The sequence below is a fragment of the Schistocerca americana genome, chromosome 1, assembly GCF_021461395.2.
Source record: "Schistocerca americana isolate TAMUIC-IGC-003095 chromosome 1, iqSchAmer2.1, whole genome shotgun sequence".
NCBI classification, from domain to species: Eukaryota; Metazoa; Arthropoda; class Insecta; order Orthoptera; family Acrididae; genus Schistocerca; species Schistocerca americana.
The window spans coordinates 52,275,223-52,296,677 of NC_060119.1; positions in this window are offsets into that span (position 1 = coordinate 52,275,223).

Below are 21,455 nucleotides of genomic sequence, written 5' to 3' on the forward strand. Positions count from 1 at the left end.
AAGTGCAAGAGGAGTAACACTCTAACTCCCTATGATTTGAACCTCTCCTGTGAGTCCAGTTTTACATTCCGATGCTTCACTTCAGGTTTACTGTATCCCTTGGACCTTTTTATTGACGATGAAACACAGAGTTTGCATCCGAATTTAATACAAAAGGCACAATGCCGACTTAAGTGCAAGAGGGCTGACACTCTAACTTTCTATGACTTGAACCTCTCCTGTGAGTCCAGTTTCACATTCCGATGCGTCACTTCAGGATTACTGTATCCCTTGGACTTTCTTATTGACGATGAAACACAGAAATTGCATCCGAATTTAATACAAACGGTACAATGCCGACTTAAGTTCAAGAGGAGTGACACTCTAACTCTCTATGATTTGAACCTCTCCTGTGAGTCCAGTTTTAGATTCCGATGCTTCACTTCAGGTTTACTGCATCCCTTGACCTTCTTATTGACGATGAAACACAGAAGTTGCATCCGAATTAAATACAAGTGGCACAATGGCGACTTAAGTACAAGAGGACTGACACTCTAACTTTCTATGATTTGAACCTCTCCTGTGAGACTAGTTTTAGATTCCGTTGCTCTACTTCAGGTTTACTGTATCCCTAGGACCTTCTTATTGACGATGAAAGACAGAAATTGCATCCGATTGTAATACAAAAGGCACAATGCCGACCTAAGTACAAGAGGACTGACACTCACACTTTCTGTGATTTGAACCTCCCCTGTGAGTCCAGTTTTAGATTCCGATGCTTCACTTCATGTTTACTGTATTCCTTGTACCTTCTTATTGACGATGAAACATAGAAATTGCATCCGAATTTAATACAAAAAGCACAATGCCGACTTAAGTACAAGAGGACTGACACTATAACTTTCTATGATTGGAACTTCTCCTGTGAGTCCAGTTTTAGATTCCGACGCTTCACTTCAGGTTTACTGTATCCCTTGGCCCTTCTTATTGACGATGAAACACAGAAATTGCACCCGAATTGAATACAAAAGGCACGATACCGACTTAATTACAAGAGGAGTGACACTCTAACTCTCTATGATTAGAACCTCTCCTGTGAGTTCAGTTTTAGATTCCGAAGCTTCACTTCAGGTTTACTATATACCTTGAACCTTCTTATTGACGATGAAACACAGAAATTGCATCGGAATTTAATACAAAAGGCACAATGCCGACTTAAGTACAAGAGGACTCACACTCTAACTTTCTATGATTGGATCCTCTCCTGTGAGTCCAGTTTTAGATTCCGATGCCTCACTTCAGGTTTACTGTATCCCTTGGACCTTCTTATTGACGATGAAACACAGAAATTGCATCCGAATTTAATACAAAAGGCACAATACCGACTTAACTACAATAGGAGTGACACTCTAACTCTCTATGATTTGAACCTCTCCTGTGAGTTCAGTTTTAGGTTCCGAAGCTTCACTTTAGGTTTACTGTATCCCTTGGACCTTCTTATTGACGAAGAAACACAGAAATTGCATCCGAATTTAATACAAAATTCACAATGCCGACCTAAGTACAAGAGGACTGACACTCTAACTTTCTATGATTTGAACCTCTCCTGTGAGTCCAGTTTTAGATTCCGATGCTTCACTTCAGGTTTACTGTATCCCTTGGACCTTCTTATTGACGATGAAACACAGAAATTGCATCCGAATTTAATACAAAAATCACAATGCCGACTTATTTACAAGAGGACTAACACTCTAACTTTCTATGACTTTAACCCATCCTGTGAGTCCTGTTTTAGATTCCGATGCTTCACTTCAGGTTTACTGTATCCCTTGGACCTTCTTATTGACGATGAAACACAGAAATTGCATCCGAATTTAATACAAAAGGCACAAAACTGACTTAAGTGCAAGAGGAGTAACACTCTAACTCTCTATGATTTGAACCTCTCCTTTGAGTCCAGTTTTACATTCCGATGCTTCACTTCAGGTTTACTGTATCCTTGGGACCTTCTTATTGACGATGAAACACAGATATTGCATCCGAATTTAATACAAAAGGCACAATGCCGACTTAAGTACAAGACGACTGACACACTAACTTTCTATGATATGAACCTCTCTTGTGAGTCCAGTTTTAGATTCCGATGCCTCAATTCAGGTATACTGTATACCTTGGACTTTCTTATTAACGATGAAACACAGAAATTGCATCCGAATTTAATACAAAAGGCACAATGCGGACTTAAGTACAAGAGGACTGACACTCTAACTTTCTATGATTTGAACCTCTCCTGTGAGTCCAGTTTTAGATTCCGACGCTTCACTTCAGGTTTACTGTATCCCTTGGACCTTTTTATTGACGATGAAACACAGAGTTTGCATCCGAATTTAATACAAAAGGCACAATGCCGACTTAAGTGCAAGAGGGCTGACACTCTAACTTTCTATGACTTGAACCTCTCCTGTGAGTCCCGTTTCAGATTCCGATGCGTCACTTCAGGATTACTGTATCCCTTGGACTTTCTTATTGACGATGAAACACAGAAATTGCATCCGAATTTAATACAAATGGTACAATGCCGACTTAAGTTCAAGAGGAGTGACACTCTAACTCTCTATGATTTGAACCTCTCCTGTGAGTCCAGTTTTAGATTCCGATGCTTCACTTCAGGTTTACTGCATCCCTTGACCTTCTTATTGACGATGAAACACAGAAGTTGCATCCGAATTAAATACAAGTGGCACAATGGCGACTTAAGTACAAGAGGACTGACACTCTAACTTTCTATGATTTGAACCTCTCCTGTGAGACTAGTTTTAGATTCCGATGCTCTACTTCAGGTTTACTGTATCCCTAGGACCTTCTTATTGACGATGAAAGACAGAAATTGCATCCGATTGTAATACAAAAGGCACAATGCCGACCTAAGTACAAGAGGACTGACACTCACACTTTCTGTGATTTGAACCTCCCCTGTGAGTCCAGTTTTAGATTCCGATGCTTCACTTCAGGTTTACTGTATTCCTTGTACCTTCTTATTGACGATGAAACATAGAAATTGCATCCGAATTTAATACAAAAAGCACAATGCCGACTTAAGTACAAGAGGACTGACACTATAACTTTCTATGATTGGAACTTCTCCTGTGAGTCCAGTTTTAGATTCCGACGCTTCACTTCAGGTTTACTGTATCCCTTGGCCCTTCTTATTGACGATGAAACACAGAAATTGCACCCGAATTGAATACAAAAGGCACGATACCGACTTAATTACAAGAGGAGTGACACTCTAACTCTCTATGATTTGAACCTCTCCTGTGAGTTCAGTTTTAGATTCCGAAGCTTCACTTCAGGTTTACTATATACCTTGCACCTTCTTATTGACGATGAAACACAGAAATTGCATCGGAATTTAATACAAAAGGCACAATGCCGACTTAAGTACAAGAGGACTCACACTCTAACTTTCTATGATTGGATCCTCTCCTGTGAGTCCAGTTTTAGATTCCGATGCTTCACTTCAGGTTTACTGTATCCCTTGGACCTTCTTATTGACGATGAAACACAGAAATTGCATCCGAATTTAATACAAAAGGCACAATACCGACTTAACTACAATAGGAGTGACACTCTAACTCTCTATGATTTGAACCTCTCCTGTGAGTTCAGTTTTAGGTTCCGAAGCTTCACTTTAGGTTTACTGTATCCCTTGGACCTTCTTATTGACGATGAAACACAGAAATTGCATCCGAATTTAATACAAAATTCACAATGCCGACCTAAGTACAAGAGGACTGACACTCTAACTTTCTATGATTTGAACCTCTCCTGTGAGTCCAGTTTTAGATTCCGATGCTTCACTTCAGGTTTACTGTATCCCTTGGACCTTCTTATTGACGATGAAACACAGAAATTGCATCCGAATTTAATACAAAAATCACAATGCCGACTTAAGTACAAGACGACTGACACACTAACTTTCTATGATATGAACCTCTCTTGTGAGTCCAGTTTTAGATTCCGATGCCTCAATTCAGGTATACTGTATACCTTGGACCTTCTTATTAACGATGAAACACAGAAATTGCATCCGAATTTAATACAAAAGGCACAATGCGGACTTAAGTACAAGAGGACTGACACTCTAACTTTCTATGATTTGAACCGCTCCTGTGAGTCCAGTTTTAGATTCCGACGCTTGACTTCAGGTTTACTGTATCCCTTGGACCTTTTTATTGACGATGAAACACAGAGTTTGCATCCGAATTTAATACAAAAGGCACAATGCCGACTTAAGTGCAAGAGGGCTGACACTCTAACTTTCTATGACTTGAACCTCTCCTGTGAGTCCAGTTTCAGATTCCGATGCGTCACTTCAGGATTACTGTATCCCTTGGACTTTCTTATTGACGATGAAACACAGAAATTGCATCCGAATTTAATACAAACGGTACAATGCCGACTTAAGTTCAAGAGGAGTGACACTCTAACTCTCTATGATTTGAACCTCTCCTGTGAGTCCAGTTTTAGATTCCGATGCTTCACTTCAGGTTTACTGCATCCCTTGACCTTCTTATTGACGATGAAACACAGAAGTTGCATCCGAATTAAATACAAGTGGCACAATGGCGACTTAAGTACAAGAGGACTGACACTCTAACTTTCTATGATTTGAACCTCTCCTGTGAGACTAGTTTTAGATTCCGATGCTCTACTTCAGGTTTACTGTATCCCTAGGACCTTCTTATTGACGATGAAAGACAGAAATTGCATCCGATTGTAATACAAAAGGCACAATGCCGACCTAAGTACAAGAGGACTGACACTCACACTTTCTGTGATTTGAACCTCCCCTGTGAGTCCAGTTTTAGATTCCGATGCTTCACTTCAGGTTTACTGTATTCCTTGTACCTTCTTATTGACGATGAAACATAGAAATTGCATCCGAATTTAATACAAAAATCACAATGCCGACTTATTTACAAGAGGACTGACACTCTAACTTTCTATGACTTTAACCCCTCCTGTGAGTCCTGTTTTAGATTCCGATGCTTCACTTCAGGTTTACTGTATCCCTTGGACCTTCTTATTGACGATGAAACACAGAAATTGCATCCGAATTTAATACAAAAGGCACAAAACTGACTTAAGTGCAAGAGGAGTAACACTCTAACTCTCTATGATTTGAACCTCTCCTTTGAGTCCAGTTTTACATTCCGATGCTTCACTTCAGGTTTACTGTATCCTTGGGACCTTCTTATTGACGATGAAACACAGAAATTGCATTAGAATTTAATACAAAAGGCACAATGCCGACTTAAGTACAAGACGACTGACACACTAACTTTCTATGATATGAACCTCTCTTGTGAGTCCAGTTTTAGATTCCGATGCCTCAATTCAGGTATACTGTATACCTTGGACCTTCTTATTAACGATGAAACACAGAAATTGCATCCGAATTTAATACAAAAGGCACAATGCGGACTTAAGTACAAGAGGACTGACACTCTAACTTTCTATGATTTGAACCTCTCCTGTGAGTCCAGTTTTAGATTCCGACGCTTCACTTCAGGTTTACTGTATCCCTTGGACCTTTTTATTGACGATGAAACACAGAGTTTGCATCCGAATTTAATACAAAAGGCACAATGCCGACTTAAGTGCAAGAGGGCTGACACTCTAACTTTCTATGACTTGAACCTCTCCTGTGAGTCCAGTTTCAGATTCCGATGCTTCACTTCAGGATTACTGTATCCCTTGGACTTTCTTATTGACGATGAAACACAGAAATTGCATCCGAATTTAATACAAATGGTACAATGCCGACTTAAGTTCAAGAGGAGTGACACTCTAACTCTCTATGATTTGAACCTCTCGTGTGAGTCCAGTTTTAGATTCCGATGCTTCACTTCAGGTTTACTGCATCCCTTGACCTTCTTATTGACGATGAAACACAGAAGTTGCATCCGAATTAAATACAAGTGGCACAATGGCGACTTAAGTACAAGAGGACTGACACTCTAACTTTCTATGATTTGAACCTCTCCTGTGAGACTAGTTTTAGATTCCGATGCTCTACTTCAGGTTTACTGTATCCCTAGGACCTTCTTATTGACGATGAAAGACAGAAATTGCATCCGATTGTAATACAAAAGGCACAATGCCGACCTAAGTACAAGAGGACTGACACTCACACTTTCTGTGATTTGAACCTCCCCTGTGAGTCCAGTTTTAGATTCCGATGCTTCACTTCAGGTTTACTGTATTCCTTGTACCTTCTTATTGACGATGAAACATAGAAATTGCATCCGAATTTAATACAAAAAGCACAATGCCGACTTAAGTACAAGAGGACTGACACTATAACTTTCTATGATTGGAACTTCTCCTGTGAGTCCAGTTTTAGATTCCGACGCTTCACTTCAGGTTTACTGTATCCCTTGGCCCTTCTTATTGACGATGAAACACAGAAATTGCATCCGAATTTAATACAAAAGGCACAATACCGACTTAACTACAATAGGAGTGACACTCTAACTCTCTATGATTTGAACCTCTCCTGTGAGTTCAGTTTTAGGTTCCGAAGCTTCACTTTAGGTTTACTGTATCCCTTGGACCTTCTTATTGACGATGAAACACAGAAATTGCATCCGAATTTAATACAAAATTCACAATGCCGACCTAAGTACAAGAGGACTGACACTCTAACTTTCTATGATTTGAACCTCTCCTGTGAGTCCAGTTTTAGATTCCGATGCTTCACTTCAGGTTTACTGTATCCCTTGGACCTTCTTATTGACGATGAAACACAGAAATTGCATCCGAATTTAATACAAAAATCACAATGCCGACTTATTTACAAGAGGACTGACACTCTAACTTTCTATGACTTTAACCCCTCCTGTGAGTCATGTTTTAGATTCCGATGCTTCACTTCAGGTTTACTGTATCCCTTGGACCTTCTTATTGACGATGAAACACAGAAATTGCATCCGAATTTAATACAAAAGGCACAAAACTGACTTAAGTGCAAGAGGAGTAACACTCTAACTCTCTATGATTTGAACCTCTCCTTTGAGTCCAGTTTTACATTCCGATGCTTCACTTCAGGTTTACTGTATCCTTGGGACCTTCTTATTGACGATGAAACACAGAAATTGCATCCGAATTTAATGCAAAAGGCATAATGCCGACTTAAGTACAAGACGACTGACACACTAACTTTCTATGATATGAACCTCTCTTGTGAGTCCAGTTTTAGATTCCGATGCCTCAATTCAGGTATACTGTATACCTTGGACCTTCTTATTAACGATGAAACACAGAAATTGCATCCGAATTTAATACAAAAGGCACAATGCGGACTTAAGTACAAGAGGACTGACACTCTAACTTTCTATGATTTGAACCGCTCCTGTGAGTCCAGTTTTAGATTCCGACGCTTCACTTCAGGTTTACTGTATCCCTTGGACCTTTTTATTGACGATGAAACACAGAGTTTGCATCCGAATTTAATACAAAAGGCACAATGCCGACTTAAGTGCAAGAGGGCTGACACTCTAACTTTCTATGACTTGAACCTCTCCTGTGAGTCCAGTTTCAGATTCCGATGCGTCACTTCAGGATTACTGTATCCCTTGGACTTTCTTATTGACGATGAAACACAGAAATTGCATCCGAATTTAATACAAACGGTACAATGCCGACTTAAGTTCAAGAGGAGTGACACTCTAACTCTCTATGATTTGAACCTCTCCTGTGAGTCCAGTTTTAGATTCCGATGCTTCACTTCAGGTTTACTGCATCCCTTGACCTTCTTATTGACGATGAAACACAGAAGTTGCATCCGAATTAAATACAAGTGGCACAATGGCGACTTAAGTACAAGAGGACTGACACTCTAACTTTCTATGATTTGAACCTCTCCTGTGAGACTAGTTTTAGATTCCGATGCTCTACTTCAGGTTTACTGTATCCCTAGGACCTTCTTATTGACGATGAAAGACAGAAATTGCATCCGATTGTAATACAAAAGGCACAATGCCGACCTAAGTACAAGAGGACTGACACTCACACTTTCTGTGATTTGAACCTCCCCTGTGAGTCCAGTTTTAGATTCCGATGCTTCACTTCAGGTTTACTGTATTCCTTGTACCTTCTTATTGACGATGAAACATAGAAATTGCATCCGAATTTAATACAAAAAGCACAATGCCGACTTAAGTACAAGAGGACTGACACTATAACTTTCTATGATTGGAAGTTCTCCTGTGAGTCCAGTTTTAGATTCCGACGCTTCACTTCAGGTTTACTGTATCCCTTGGCCCTTCTTATTGACGATGAAACACAGAAATTGCACCCGAATTGAATACAAAAGGCACGATACCGACTTAATTACAAGAGGAGTGACACTCTAACTCTCTATGATTTGAACCTCTCCTGTGAGTTCAGTTTTAGATTCCGAAGCTTCACTTCAGGTTTACTATATACCTTGCACCTTCTTATTGACGATGAAACACAGAAATTGCATCGGAATTTAATACAAAAGGCACAATGCCGACTTAAGTACAAGAGGACTCACACTCTAACTTTCTATGATTGGATCCTCTCCTGTGAGTCCAGTTTTAGATTCCGATGCTTCACTTCAGGTTTACTGTATCCCTTGGACCTTCTTATTGACGATGAAACACAGAAATTGCATCCGAATTTAATACAAAAGGCACAATACCGACTTAACTACAATAGGAGTGACACTCTAACTCTCTATGATTTGAACCTCTCCTGTGAGTTCAGTTTTAGGTTCCGAAGCTTCACTTTAGGTTTACTGTATCCCTTGGACCTTCTTATTGACGATGAAACACAGAAATTGCATCCGAAATTAATACAAAAGGCACAAAACTGACTTAAGTGCAAGAGGAGTAACACTCTAACTCTCTATGATTTGAACCTCTCCTTTGAGTCCAGTTTTACATTCCGATGCTTCACTTCAGGTTCACTGTATCCTTGGGACCTTCTTATTGACGATGAAACACAGAAATTGCATCCGAATTTAATACAAAAGGCACAATGCCGACTTAAGTACAAGACGACTGACACACTAACTTTCTATGATATGAACCTCTCTTGTGAGTCCAGTTTTAGATTCCGATGCCTCAATTCAGGTATACTGTATACCTTGGACCTTCTTATTAACGATGAAACACAGAAATTGCATCCGAATTTAATACAAAAGGCACAATGCGGACTTAAGTACAAGAGGACTGACACTCTAACTTTCTATGATTTGAACCTCTCCTGTGAGTCCAGTTTTAGATTCCGACGCTTCACTTCAGGTTTACTGTATCCCTTGGACCTTTTTATTGACGATGAAACACAGAGTTTGCATCCGAATTTAATACAAAAGGCACAATGCCGACTTAAGTGCAAGAGGGCTGACACTCTAACTTTCTATGACTTGAACCTCTCCTGTGAGTCCAGTTTCAGATTCCGATGCGTCACTTCAGGATTACTGTATCCCTTGGACTTTCTTATTGACGATGAAACACAGAAATTGCATCCGAGTTTAATACAAATGGTACAATGCCGACTTAAGTTCAAGAGGAGTGACACTCTAACTCTCTATGATTTGAACCTCTCGTGTGAGTCCAGTTTTAGATTCCGATGCTTCACTTCAGGTTTACTGCATCCCTTGACCTTCTTTTTGACGATGAAACACAGAAATTGCATCCGAATTAAATACAAATAGCACAATGGCGACTTAAGTACAAGAGGTCTGACACTCTAACTTTCTATGATTTGAACTTCTCCTGTGAGACTAGTTTTAGATTCCGATGCTCTACTTCAGGTTTACTGTATCCCTAGGACCTTCTTATTGACGATGAAAGACAGAAATTGCATCCGATTGGAATACCAAAGGCACAATGCCGACCTAAGTACAAGAGGACTGACACTCACACTTTCTGTGATTTGAACCTCTCCTGTGAGTCCAGTTTTAGATTCCGATGCTTCACTTCAGGTTTACTGTATTCCTTGTACCTTCTTATTGACGATGAAACACAGAAATTGCATCCGAATTTAATACAAGAGGCACAATGCCGACTTAAGTACAAGAGGACTGACACTCTAACTTTCTATGACTTGAACCTCTCCTGTGAGTACAGTTTTAGATTCCAATGCTTCACTTCTGGTTTACTGTATCCCTTGGACCTTCTTATTGACGATTAACACAGAAATTGCATCCGAATTTAATACAAAAGGCACAATGCCGACTTAAGTACAAGAGGAGTAACACTCTAACTCTCCATGATTTGAACCTCTCCTGTAAGTCCAGTTTTAGATTCTGATACTTCACTTCAGGCTTACTGTCTCCCTTAGACCTTGGTTTTGACGATGAAACACAGAAATTGCATCCGAATTTAATACAAAAGGCACAATACCGACTTAACTACAATAGGAGTGACACTCTAACTCTCTATGATTTGAACCTCTCCTGTGAGTTCAGTTTTATGTTCCGAAGCTTCACTTTAGGTTTACTGTATCCCTTGGACCTTCTTATTGACGATGAAACACAGAAATTGCATCCGAATTTAATACAAAATTCACAATGCCGACCTAAGTACAAGAGGACTGACACTCTAACTTTCTATGATTTGAACCTCTCCTGTGAGTCCAGTTTTAGAATCCGATGCTTCACTTCAGGTTCACTGTATCCCTTGGACCTTCTTATTGACGATGAAACACAGAAATTGCATCCGAATTTAATACAAAAATCACAATGCCGATTTATTTACAAGAGGACTGACACTCTAACTTTCTATGACTTTAACCCCTCCTGTGAGTCCTGTTTTAGATTCCGATGCTTCACTTCAGGTTTACTGTATCCCTTGGACCTTCTTATTGACGATGAAACACAGAAATTGCATCCGAATTTAATACAAAAGGCACAAAACTGACTTAAGTGCAAGAGGAGTAACACTCTAACTCTCTATGATTTGAACCTCTCCTTTGAGTCCAGTTTTACATTCCGATGCTTCACTTCAGGTTTACTGTATCCTTCGGACCTTCTTATTGACGATGAAACACAGAAATTGCATCCGAATTTAATACAAAAGGCACAATGCCGACTTAAGTACAAGACGACTGACACACTAACTTTCTATGATATGAACCTCTCTTGTGAGTCCAGTTTTAGATTCCGATGCCTCAATTCAGGTATACTGTATACCTTGGACCTTCTTATTAACGATGAAACACAGAAATTGCATCCGAATTTAATACAAAAGGCACAATGCGGACTTAAGTACAAGAGGACTGACACTCTACCTTTCTATGATATGAACCTCTCCTGTGAGTCCAGTTTTAGATTCCGACGCTTCACTTCAGGTTTACTGTATCCCTTGGACCTTTTTATTGACGATGAAACACAGAGTTTGCATCCGAATTTAATACAAAAGGCACAATGCCGACTTAAGTGCAAGAGGGCTGACACTCTAACTTTCTATGACTTGAACCTCTCCTGTGAGTCCAGTTTCAGATTCCGATGCGTCACTTCAGGATTACTGTATCCCTTGGACTTTCATATTGACGATGAAACACAGAAATTGCATCCGAATTTAATACAAACGGTACAATGCCGACTTAAGTTCAAGAGGAGTGACACTCTAAATCTCTATGATTTGAACCTCTCCTGTGAGTCCAGTTTTAGATTCCGATGCTTCACTTCAGGTTTACTGCATCCCTTGACCTTCTTATTGACGATGAAACACAGAAATTGCATCCGAATTAAATACAAGTGGCACAATGGCGACTTAAGTACAAGAGGACTGACACTCTAACTTTCTATGATTTGAACCTCTCCTGTGAGACTAGTTTTAGATTCCGATGCTCTACTTCAGGTTTACTGTATCCCTAGGACCTTCTTATTGACGATGAAAGACAGAAATTGCATCCGATTGTAATACAAAAGGCACAATGCCGCCCTAAGTACAAGAGGACTGACACTCACACTTTCTGTGATTCGAACCTCCCCTGTGAGTCCAGTTTTGGATTCCGATGCTTCTCTTCAGGTTTACTGTATTCCTTGTACCTTCTTATTGACGACGAAACATAGAAATTGCATCCGAATTTAATACAAAAAGCACAATGCCGACTTAAGTACAAGAGGACTGACACTATAACTTTCTATGATTGGAACATCTCCTGTGAGTCCAGTTTTAGATTCCGACACTTCACTTCAGGTTTACTGTATCCCTTGGCCCTTCTTATTGACGATGAAACACAGAAATTGCACCCGAATTGAATACAAAAGGCACGATACCGACTTAATTACAAGAGGAGTGACACTCTAACTCTCTATGATTTGAACCTCTCCTGTGCGTTCAGTTTTAGATTCCGAAGCTTCACTTTAGGTTTACTGTATCCCTTGGACCTTCTTATCGACGATGAAACACAGAAATTGCATCCGAATTTAATACAAAAGGCACAATGTCGACCTAAGTACAAGAGGACTGACACTCTAACTTTCTATGATTTGAACCTCTCCTGTGAGTCCAGTTTTAGATTCCGATGTCTCACTTCAGGTTTACTGTATCCCTTGGACCTTCTTATTGGCGATGAAACACAGAAATTGCATCCGAATTTAATACAAACGGCACAAATCCGACTTAAGTACAAGAGGACTGACACTTTAACTCTCTATGATTTGAACCTCTCCTGTGAGTCCAGTTTTAGATTCCGATGCTTCACTTCAGGTTTACTGTATCTCTTGGACCTTCTTATTGACGATGAAACACAGAAATTGCATCCGAATTTAATACAAAAGGCACAATGCCGACTTATGTACAAGAGGACTCACACTCTCACATTCTATGATTTGAACCTCTCTTGTGAGTCCAGTTTTAGATTCCGATGCTTCACTTCAGGTTTACTGTATCCCTTGGACCTTGTTATTGACGATGAAACACAGAAATTGCATCCGAATTTAATACAAAAGCCACAATGCCGACTTAAGTACAAGACGACTGACACACTAACTTTCTATGATTTGAACCTCTATTGTGAGTCCAGTTTTGGATTCCGATGCCTCAATTCAGGTATACTGTATACCTTGGACCTTCTTATTAACGATGAAACACAGAAATTGCATCCGAATTTAATACAAACGGCACAATGCCGACTTAAGTACAAGGGAGTGACACTCCAACTCTCCATGATTTGAACCTCTCCTGTGAGTCCAGTTTTAGATTCCAATCCTTCACTTCAGGTTTACTGTATCCCTTGGACCTTCATATTGACGATGAGACACAGAAATTGCATCCGAATTAAATACAAAAGGCACAATGCCGACTTAAGTACAAGAGGACTGACACTCTAACTTTCTATGATTTGAACCTCTCCTGTGAGTCCAGTTTTAGAATCCGATGCTTCACTTCAGGTTCACTGTATCCCTTGGACCTTCTTATTGACGATGAAACACAGAAATTGCATCCGAATTTAATACAAAAATCACAATGCCGACTTATTTACAAGAGGACTGACACTCTAACTTTCTATGACTTTAACCCCTCCTGTGAGTCCTGTTTTAGATTCCGATGCTTCACTTCAGGTTTACTGTATCCCTTGGACCTTCTTATTGACGATGAAACACAGAAATTGCATCCGAATTTAATACAAAAGGCACAAAACTGACTTAAGTGCAAGAGGAGTAACACTCTAACTCTCTATGATTTGAACCTCTCCTTTGAGTCCAGTTTTACATTCCGATGCTTCACTTCAGGTTTACTGTATCCTTCGGACCTTCTTATTGACGATGAAACACAGAAATTGCATCCGAATTTAATACAAAAGGCACAATGCTGACTTAAGTACAAGACGACTGACACACTAACTTTCTATGATATGAACCTCTCTTGTGAGTCCAGTTTTAGATTCCGATGCCTCAATTCAGGTATACTGTATACCTTGGACCTTCTTATTAACGATGAAACACAGAAATTGCATCCGAATTTAATACAAAAGGCACAATGCGGACTTAAGTACAAGAGGACTGACACTCTACCTTTCTATGATATGAACCTCTCCTGTGAGTCCAGTTTTAGATTCCGACGCTTCACTTCAGGTTTACTGTATCCCTTGGACCTTTTTATTGACGATGAAACACAGAGTTTGCATCCGAATTTAATACAAAAGGCACAATGCCGACTTAAGTGCAAGAGGGCTGACACTCTAACTTTCTATGACTTGAACCTCTCCTGTGAGTCCAGTTTCAGATTCCGATGCGTCACTTCAGGATTACTGTATCCCTTGGCCTTTCATATTGACGATGAAACACAGAAATTGCATCCGAATTTAATACAAACGGTACAATGCCGACTTAAGTTCAAGAGGAGTGACACTCTAAATCTCTATGATTTGAACCTCTCCTGTGAGTCCAGTTTTAGATTCCGATGCTTCACTTCAGGTTTACTGCATCCCTTGACCTTCTTATTGACGATGAAACACAGAAATTGCATCCGAATTAAATACAAGTGGCACAATGGCGACTTAAGTACAAGAGGACTGACACTCTAACTTTCTATGATTTGAACCTCTCCTGTGAGACTAGTTTTAGATTCCGATGCTCTACTTCAGGTTTACTGTATCCCTAGGACCTTCTTATTGACGATGAAAGACAGAAATTGCATCCGATTGTAATACAAAAGGCACAATGCCGCCCTAAGTACAAGAGGACTGACACTCACACTTTCTGTGATTCGAACCTCCCCTGTGAGTCCAGTTTTGGATTCCGATGCTTCTCTTCAGGTTTACTGTATTCCTTGTACCTTCTTATTGACGATGAAACATAGAAATTGCATCCGAATTTAATACAAAAAGCACAATGCCGACTTAAGTACAAGAGGACTGACACTATAACTTTCTATGATTGGAACATCTCCTGTGAGTCCAGTTTTAGATTCCGACGCTTCACTTCAGGTTTACTGTATCCCTTGGCCCTTCTTATTGACGATGAAACACAGAAATTGCACCCGAATTGAATACAAAAGGCACGATACCGACTTAATTACAAGAGGAGTGACACTCCAACTCTCTATGATTTGAACCTCTCCTGTGAGTTCAGTTTTAGATTCCGAAGCTTCACTTTAGGTTTACTGTATCCCTTGGACCTTCTTATCGACGATGAAACACAGAAATTGCATCCGAATTTAATACAAAAGGCACAATGTCGACCTAAGTACAAGAGGACTGACACTCTAACTTTCTATGATTTGAACCTCTCCTGTGAGTCCAGTTTTAGATTCCGATGTCTCACTTCAGGTTTACTGTATCCCTTGGACCTTCTTATTGGCGATGAAACACAGAAATTGCATCCGAATTTAATACAAACGGCACAATTCCGACTTAAGTACAAGAGGACTGACACTTTAACTCTCTATGATTTGAACCTCTCCTGTGAGTCCAGTTTTAGATTCCGATGCTTCACTTCAGGTTTACTGTATCTCTTGGACCTTCTTATTGACGATGAAACACAGAAATTGCATCCGAATTTAATACAAAAGGCACAATGCCGACTTAAGTACAAGAGGACTCACACTCTCACATTCTATGATTTGAACCTCTCTTGTGAGTCCAGTTTTAGATTCCGATGCTTCACTTCAGGTTTACTGTATCCCTTGGACCTTGTTATTGACGATGAAACACAGAAATTGCATCCGAATTTAATACAAAAGCCACAATGCCGACTTAAGTACAAGACGACTGACACACTAACTTTCTATGATTTGAACCTCTATTGTGAGTCCAGTTTTGGATTCCGATGCCTCAATTCAGGTATACTGTATACCTTGGACCTTCTTATTAACGATGAAACACAGAAATTGCATCCGAATTTAATACAAACGGCACAATGCCGACTTAAGTACAAGGGAGTGACACTCCAACTCTCCATGATTTGAACCTCTCCTGTGAGTCCAGTTTTAGATTCCAATCCTTCACTTCAGGTTTACTGTATCCCTTGGACCTTCATATTGACGATGAGACACAGAAATTGCATCCGAATTAAATACAAAAGGCACAATGCCGACTTAAGTACAAGAGGACTGACACTCTAAATTTCTATGATTTGAACCACTCTTGCGAGTCCAGTTTTAGATTCCGATGCCTAACTTCAGGTATACTGTTTCCCTTGGACCTTCTTATTGACGATGAAACACAGAAATTGCATCCGAATTTAATACAAACGGAACAATGCCGACTTAAGTACAAGAGGACTGACACTCTAATTTTCTATGATTTGAACCTCTCCTGTGAGTCCAGTTTTAGATTCCGATGCTTCACTTCAGGATTACGTTATCCCTTGGACCTTCTTATTGACAATGAAACACGGAAATTGCATCCGAATTTAATACAAAAGGCACAATGCGGACTTAAGTACAAGAGGACTGACACTCTAACTTTCTATGATTTGAACCTCTCCTGTGAGTCCAGTTTTAGATTCCGATGCTTCACTTCAGGTTTACTGTATCCCTTGGATCTTCTTATTGACGATGAAACACAGAGTTTGCATCCGAATTTAATACAAAAGGCACAATGCCGACTTAAGTACAAGAGGGCTGACACTCTAACTTTCTATGACTTGAACCTCTCCTGTGAGTCTAGTTTTAGATTCCGATGCTTCACTTCTGGTTTACTGTATCCCTAGGACCTTCTTATTGACGATGAAAGAAAGAAATTGCATCCGATTGTAATACAAAAGGCACAATGCCGACTTAAGTACAGGAGGACTGACACTCACACTATCTGTGATTTGAACCTACCCTGTGACTCCAGTTTTAGATTCCGATGCTTCACTTCACTTTTACTGTATACCTTGCACCTTCTTATTGACGATGAAACACAGAAATTGCATCCGAATTTAATACAAAAGGCACAATGCCGTCTTAAGTACAAGAGGACTGACACTCTAACTTGCTATGATTGGAACCGCTCCTGTGAGTCCAGTTTTAGATTCCGATGCTTCACTTCAGGTTAACTGTATCCCTTCGAGCTTCTTATTGACGATGAACCACAGAAATTGCATCCGAATTTAATACAAAAAGCACGATACCGACTTCAGTACAAGAGGAGTGACACTCTAACTCTCTATGATTTGAACCTCTCCTGTGAGTTCAGTTTTAGATTCCGAAGCTTCACTTTAGGTTTACTGTATCCCTTGGAGCTTCTTATTGACGATGAAACACAGAAATTGCATCCAAATTTAACAAAAAAGGCACATTGCTGACTTAAGTACAAGAGGACTCACACTCTCACTTTCTATGTTTTGAACCTCTCCTGTGAGTCCAGTTTTAGATTCCGATGCTTCACTTCAGGTTTACTGTATCACTTGGACCTTCTTATTGACGATGAAACACAGAAATAGCATCCGAATTTAATACAAACGGCACAATGCTGACTTAAGTACAAGAAGACTGACACTCTAACTTTCTATGATTCGAACCTCTCCTGTGAGTCCAGTTTTAGTTTCCGATGCTTCACTTCAGGTTTACTGTATCCCTTGGACCTTCTTATTGATGATGAAACACAGAGATTGCATCCGAATGTAATACAAAAGGCACAATGCCGACTTAAGTAGTAGAGGTCTGACACTCTAACTTTCTATAATTTGAACCTCTCCTGTGAGTCCAGTTTTAGATTCCGATGCTTCACTTCAGGTTTACTGTATCCCTTGGACCTTCCTATTGACGATGAAACACAGAAAATGCATCCGAATTTAATACAAAAGGCACAAAGCCGACTTAAGTACAAGAGGACTCACACTCTCACTTTCTATGTTTTGAACCTCTCCTGTGAGTCCAGTTTTAGATTCCGATGCTTCACTTCAGTTTTACTGTATCCCTTGGACCTTCTTATTGACGATGAAACACAGAGTTTGCATCCGAATTTAATACAAAAGGCACAATGCCGACCTAAGTACAAGAGGACGGACACTCTAACTTTCTATGACTTGAACCTCTCCTGTGAGTCCAGTTTTAGATTCCGATGCTTCGCTTCAGGTTTACTGTATCCCTTGGACCTTCTTATTGACGATGAAGCACAGAAATTGCATCCGAATTTAATACAAAAGGCACAATACCGACTTAAGTACAAGAGGAGTGGTACTCTAATTCTCTACGGTTTGAACCTCTCCTGTGAGTCCAGTTTTACATTCCGATGCTTCACTTCAGGTTTACTGTTTCTCTTGGACCTTCTTATTGACGATGAAACACAGAAATTGCATCCGAATTTAGTACAAAAGGCACAATGCCGACGTAAGTACAAGAGGACTGACTCTCTATCTTTCTATTATTTGAAACTCTCCTGTGAGCCCAGTATAGATTCCGATGCTTCACTTCAGGTTTACTGTATCCCTTGGACCTTCATATTGACAATGAAACACAGAAATTGCATCCGAATGTAATACAAAAGGCACAATGCCGACTTAATTACAAGAGGACTGACACTCTAATTTTCTATGATTTGAACCTCTCCTGTGAGTCCAGTTTTAGATTCCGATGCCTCACTTCATGTTTACTCTATCCCTTGGACCTTCTTATTGACGATGAAACATAGAAACTGCATACGAATTTAATACAAAAGGCACAATACCGACTTAAGTACAAGAGGAGTAACACTCTACCTCTCTATGATTTGAACCTCTCCTGTGAGTCCAGTTTTAGATTCCGATGCTTCACTTCAGGTTTTCTGTATGCCTAGGACCTTCTTATTGACGATGAAACAAAGAAATTGCATCCGAAACGAAAATACAAAAGGCACAGAGCCGACTTAAGTACTAGAGGACTGTCCTCTAACTTTCTATGATTTGAACTTCTCCTGTGAGTCCAGTTTCAGATTCCAATGCTTCACTTCAGGTTTACTGTATCACTTGGACCTTCTTATTGACGATGAAACACAAAAATTGCATCCGAATTTAATACAAAAGGCACAATGCCGACTTAAGTACAGGAGGACTGACACTCTCACTTTCTATGATTTGAATCTCTCCTGTGAGTCCAGTTTTAGACTCCGATGCTTCACTTCAGGTTTACTGTATCCCTTGGACCTTCTTATTGACGATGAAACACAGAGATTGCATCCGAATTTAATACAAACGGCACAATACCGACTTAAGAACAAGGGGAGTGACACTCTAACTCTCTATGATTTGAACCTCTCCTGTGAGTCCAGTTTTAGATTCCTATGCTTCACTTCACGTTTACTGTATCCCTTAGACCTTGTTTTTGACGATGAAATACAGATATTGCTTCCGAATTTAATACAAAAGGCAAAATGCCGACTTAAGTACAAGAGGAGTGACACTCTAACTCTCTCTGATTTGAACCACCCCAGTGAGTCCAGTTTTAGATTCTGATGCTTCACTTCAGGTTTTCTGTATCCCTTGGACCTTCTTAATGTCGATGAAACACAGAAATTGCATCCGAATTTAATACAAAAGGCACAATACCGACTTAAGTACAAGTGGAGTAATACTCTAACTTTCTATGGTTTGAACCTCTCCTGTGTGTCCAGTTTTACACTCCGATGCTTCACTTCATGTTTACTGTATCCCTTGGATCTCCTTATTGACGATGAAACACAGAAATTGCATCCGAATTCAATACAAAAGGCACAATGCCGACATAAGTACAAGAGGACTGACTCTCTATTTTTCTATGACTTGAACCTCTCCTGTGAGTCCATTTTTAGATTCCGATGCTTCACTTCAGCTTTACTGTATCCCTTGGACCTTCTTATTGACAATGAAACACAGAAATTGCAACCGAATGTAATACAAAAGGCACAATGCCGACTTAAGTACAAGAGGACCGACACTCTAACTTTCTATGATTTGAACCTCTCCTGTGAGTCCACTTTTAGATTACGATGCTTCACTTCAGGTGTACTGTATCCCTTGGACCTTGTTATTGACGATGAAACAGAAATTGCATCCGAATTTAATACAAAAGGCACAATTCTGACTTAAGTACAAGAGGACTGACACTCTAACTCCCTATGATTTGAACCACTCCTGTGACTCCAGTTTTAGATTCCGATGCTTCACTTCAGGTTTACTGTATCCTTTATACCTTGTTTTTGACGATGAAAAACAGAAATTGCATCCGAATTTAATACAAAAGGCACAATGCCGACTTAAGTACAAGAGGACCGACACTCCAACTTTCTATGATTTGAACCTCTCCTGTGAGTCCAGTTTTAGATTACGATGCTTCACTTCAGGTGTACTGTATCCCATGGACCTTCTTATTGACGATGAAACACAATAATAGCATCCGAATTTAATACAAACGGCACAATGCTGACTTAAGTACAAGAGGACTGACACTCTAACTTTCTATGATTTGAACCTCTCCACTGAGTCCAGTTTTAGATTCCGACTCTTCACTTCAGGTTTACTGTATACCTTGCGCCTTCTGATTGACGATGAAACACAGAAATTGCATCCGAATTTAATACAAAAGGCACAATGCCGACTTAAGTACAGGAGGACTGACACTCTCACTTTCTCTGATTTGAACCTCTCCTGTGAGTCCAGTTTTAGATTCCTATGCTTCACTTCAGGTTTACTGTATCCCTTGGACCTTCCTATTGACGATGAAACACAGAAAATGCATCCGAATTTAATACAAAAGGCACAAAGCCGACTTAAGTACAAGAGGACTCAAACTCTCACTTTCTATGATTTGAACCTCTCCTGTGAGTCCAATTTTAGATTCCGATGCTTCACTTCAGGTTTACTGTATCCGTTGGACCTTCTTATTGACGATGAAACACAGAGTTTGCATCCGAATTTAATACAAAAGGCACAATGCCGACCTAAGTACAAGAGGACGGACACTCTAACTTTCTATGACTTGAACCTCTCCTGTGAGTCCATATTTAGATTCCGATGTTTCACTTCGGGTTTACTGTATCCCTTGGACCTTGTTATTGACGATGAAACAGAAATTGCATCCGAATTTAATACAAAAGGCACAATACCGACTTAAGTACAAGAGGACTGACACTCTAACTCCCTATGATTTGAACCCCTCCTGTGAGGCCAGTTTTAGATTCCGATGCTTCACTTCAGGTTTACTGTATCCCTTGGACCTTCTTATTGACGATGAAACACAGAAATTGCATCCGAATTTATTACAAAAGTCACAATGCTGATTTAAGTACAAGAGGACTGACAATCTATCTTTCTATGATTTGAACCTCTCCTGTGAGTCAAGATTTAGATTCCGATGCTTCACTTCAGGTTTACTGTATCCGTTGGAACTTCTTATTGACGATGAAACACAGAAATTGCATCCGAATTTAATACAAAAGGCACAATGCCGACTTAAGTACAGGAGGACTGACACTCTCACTTTCTATGATTGGAACCTCTCCTGTGAGTCCAGTTTTAGATTCCTATGCTTCACTTCAGGTTTACTGTA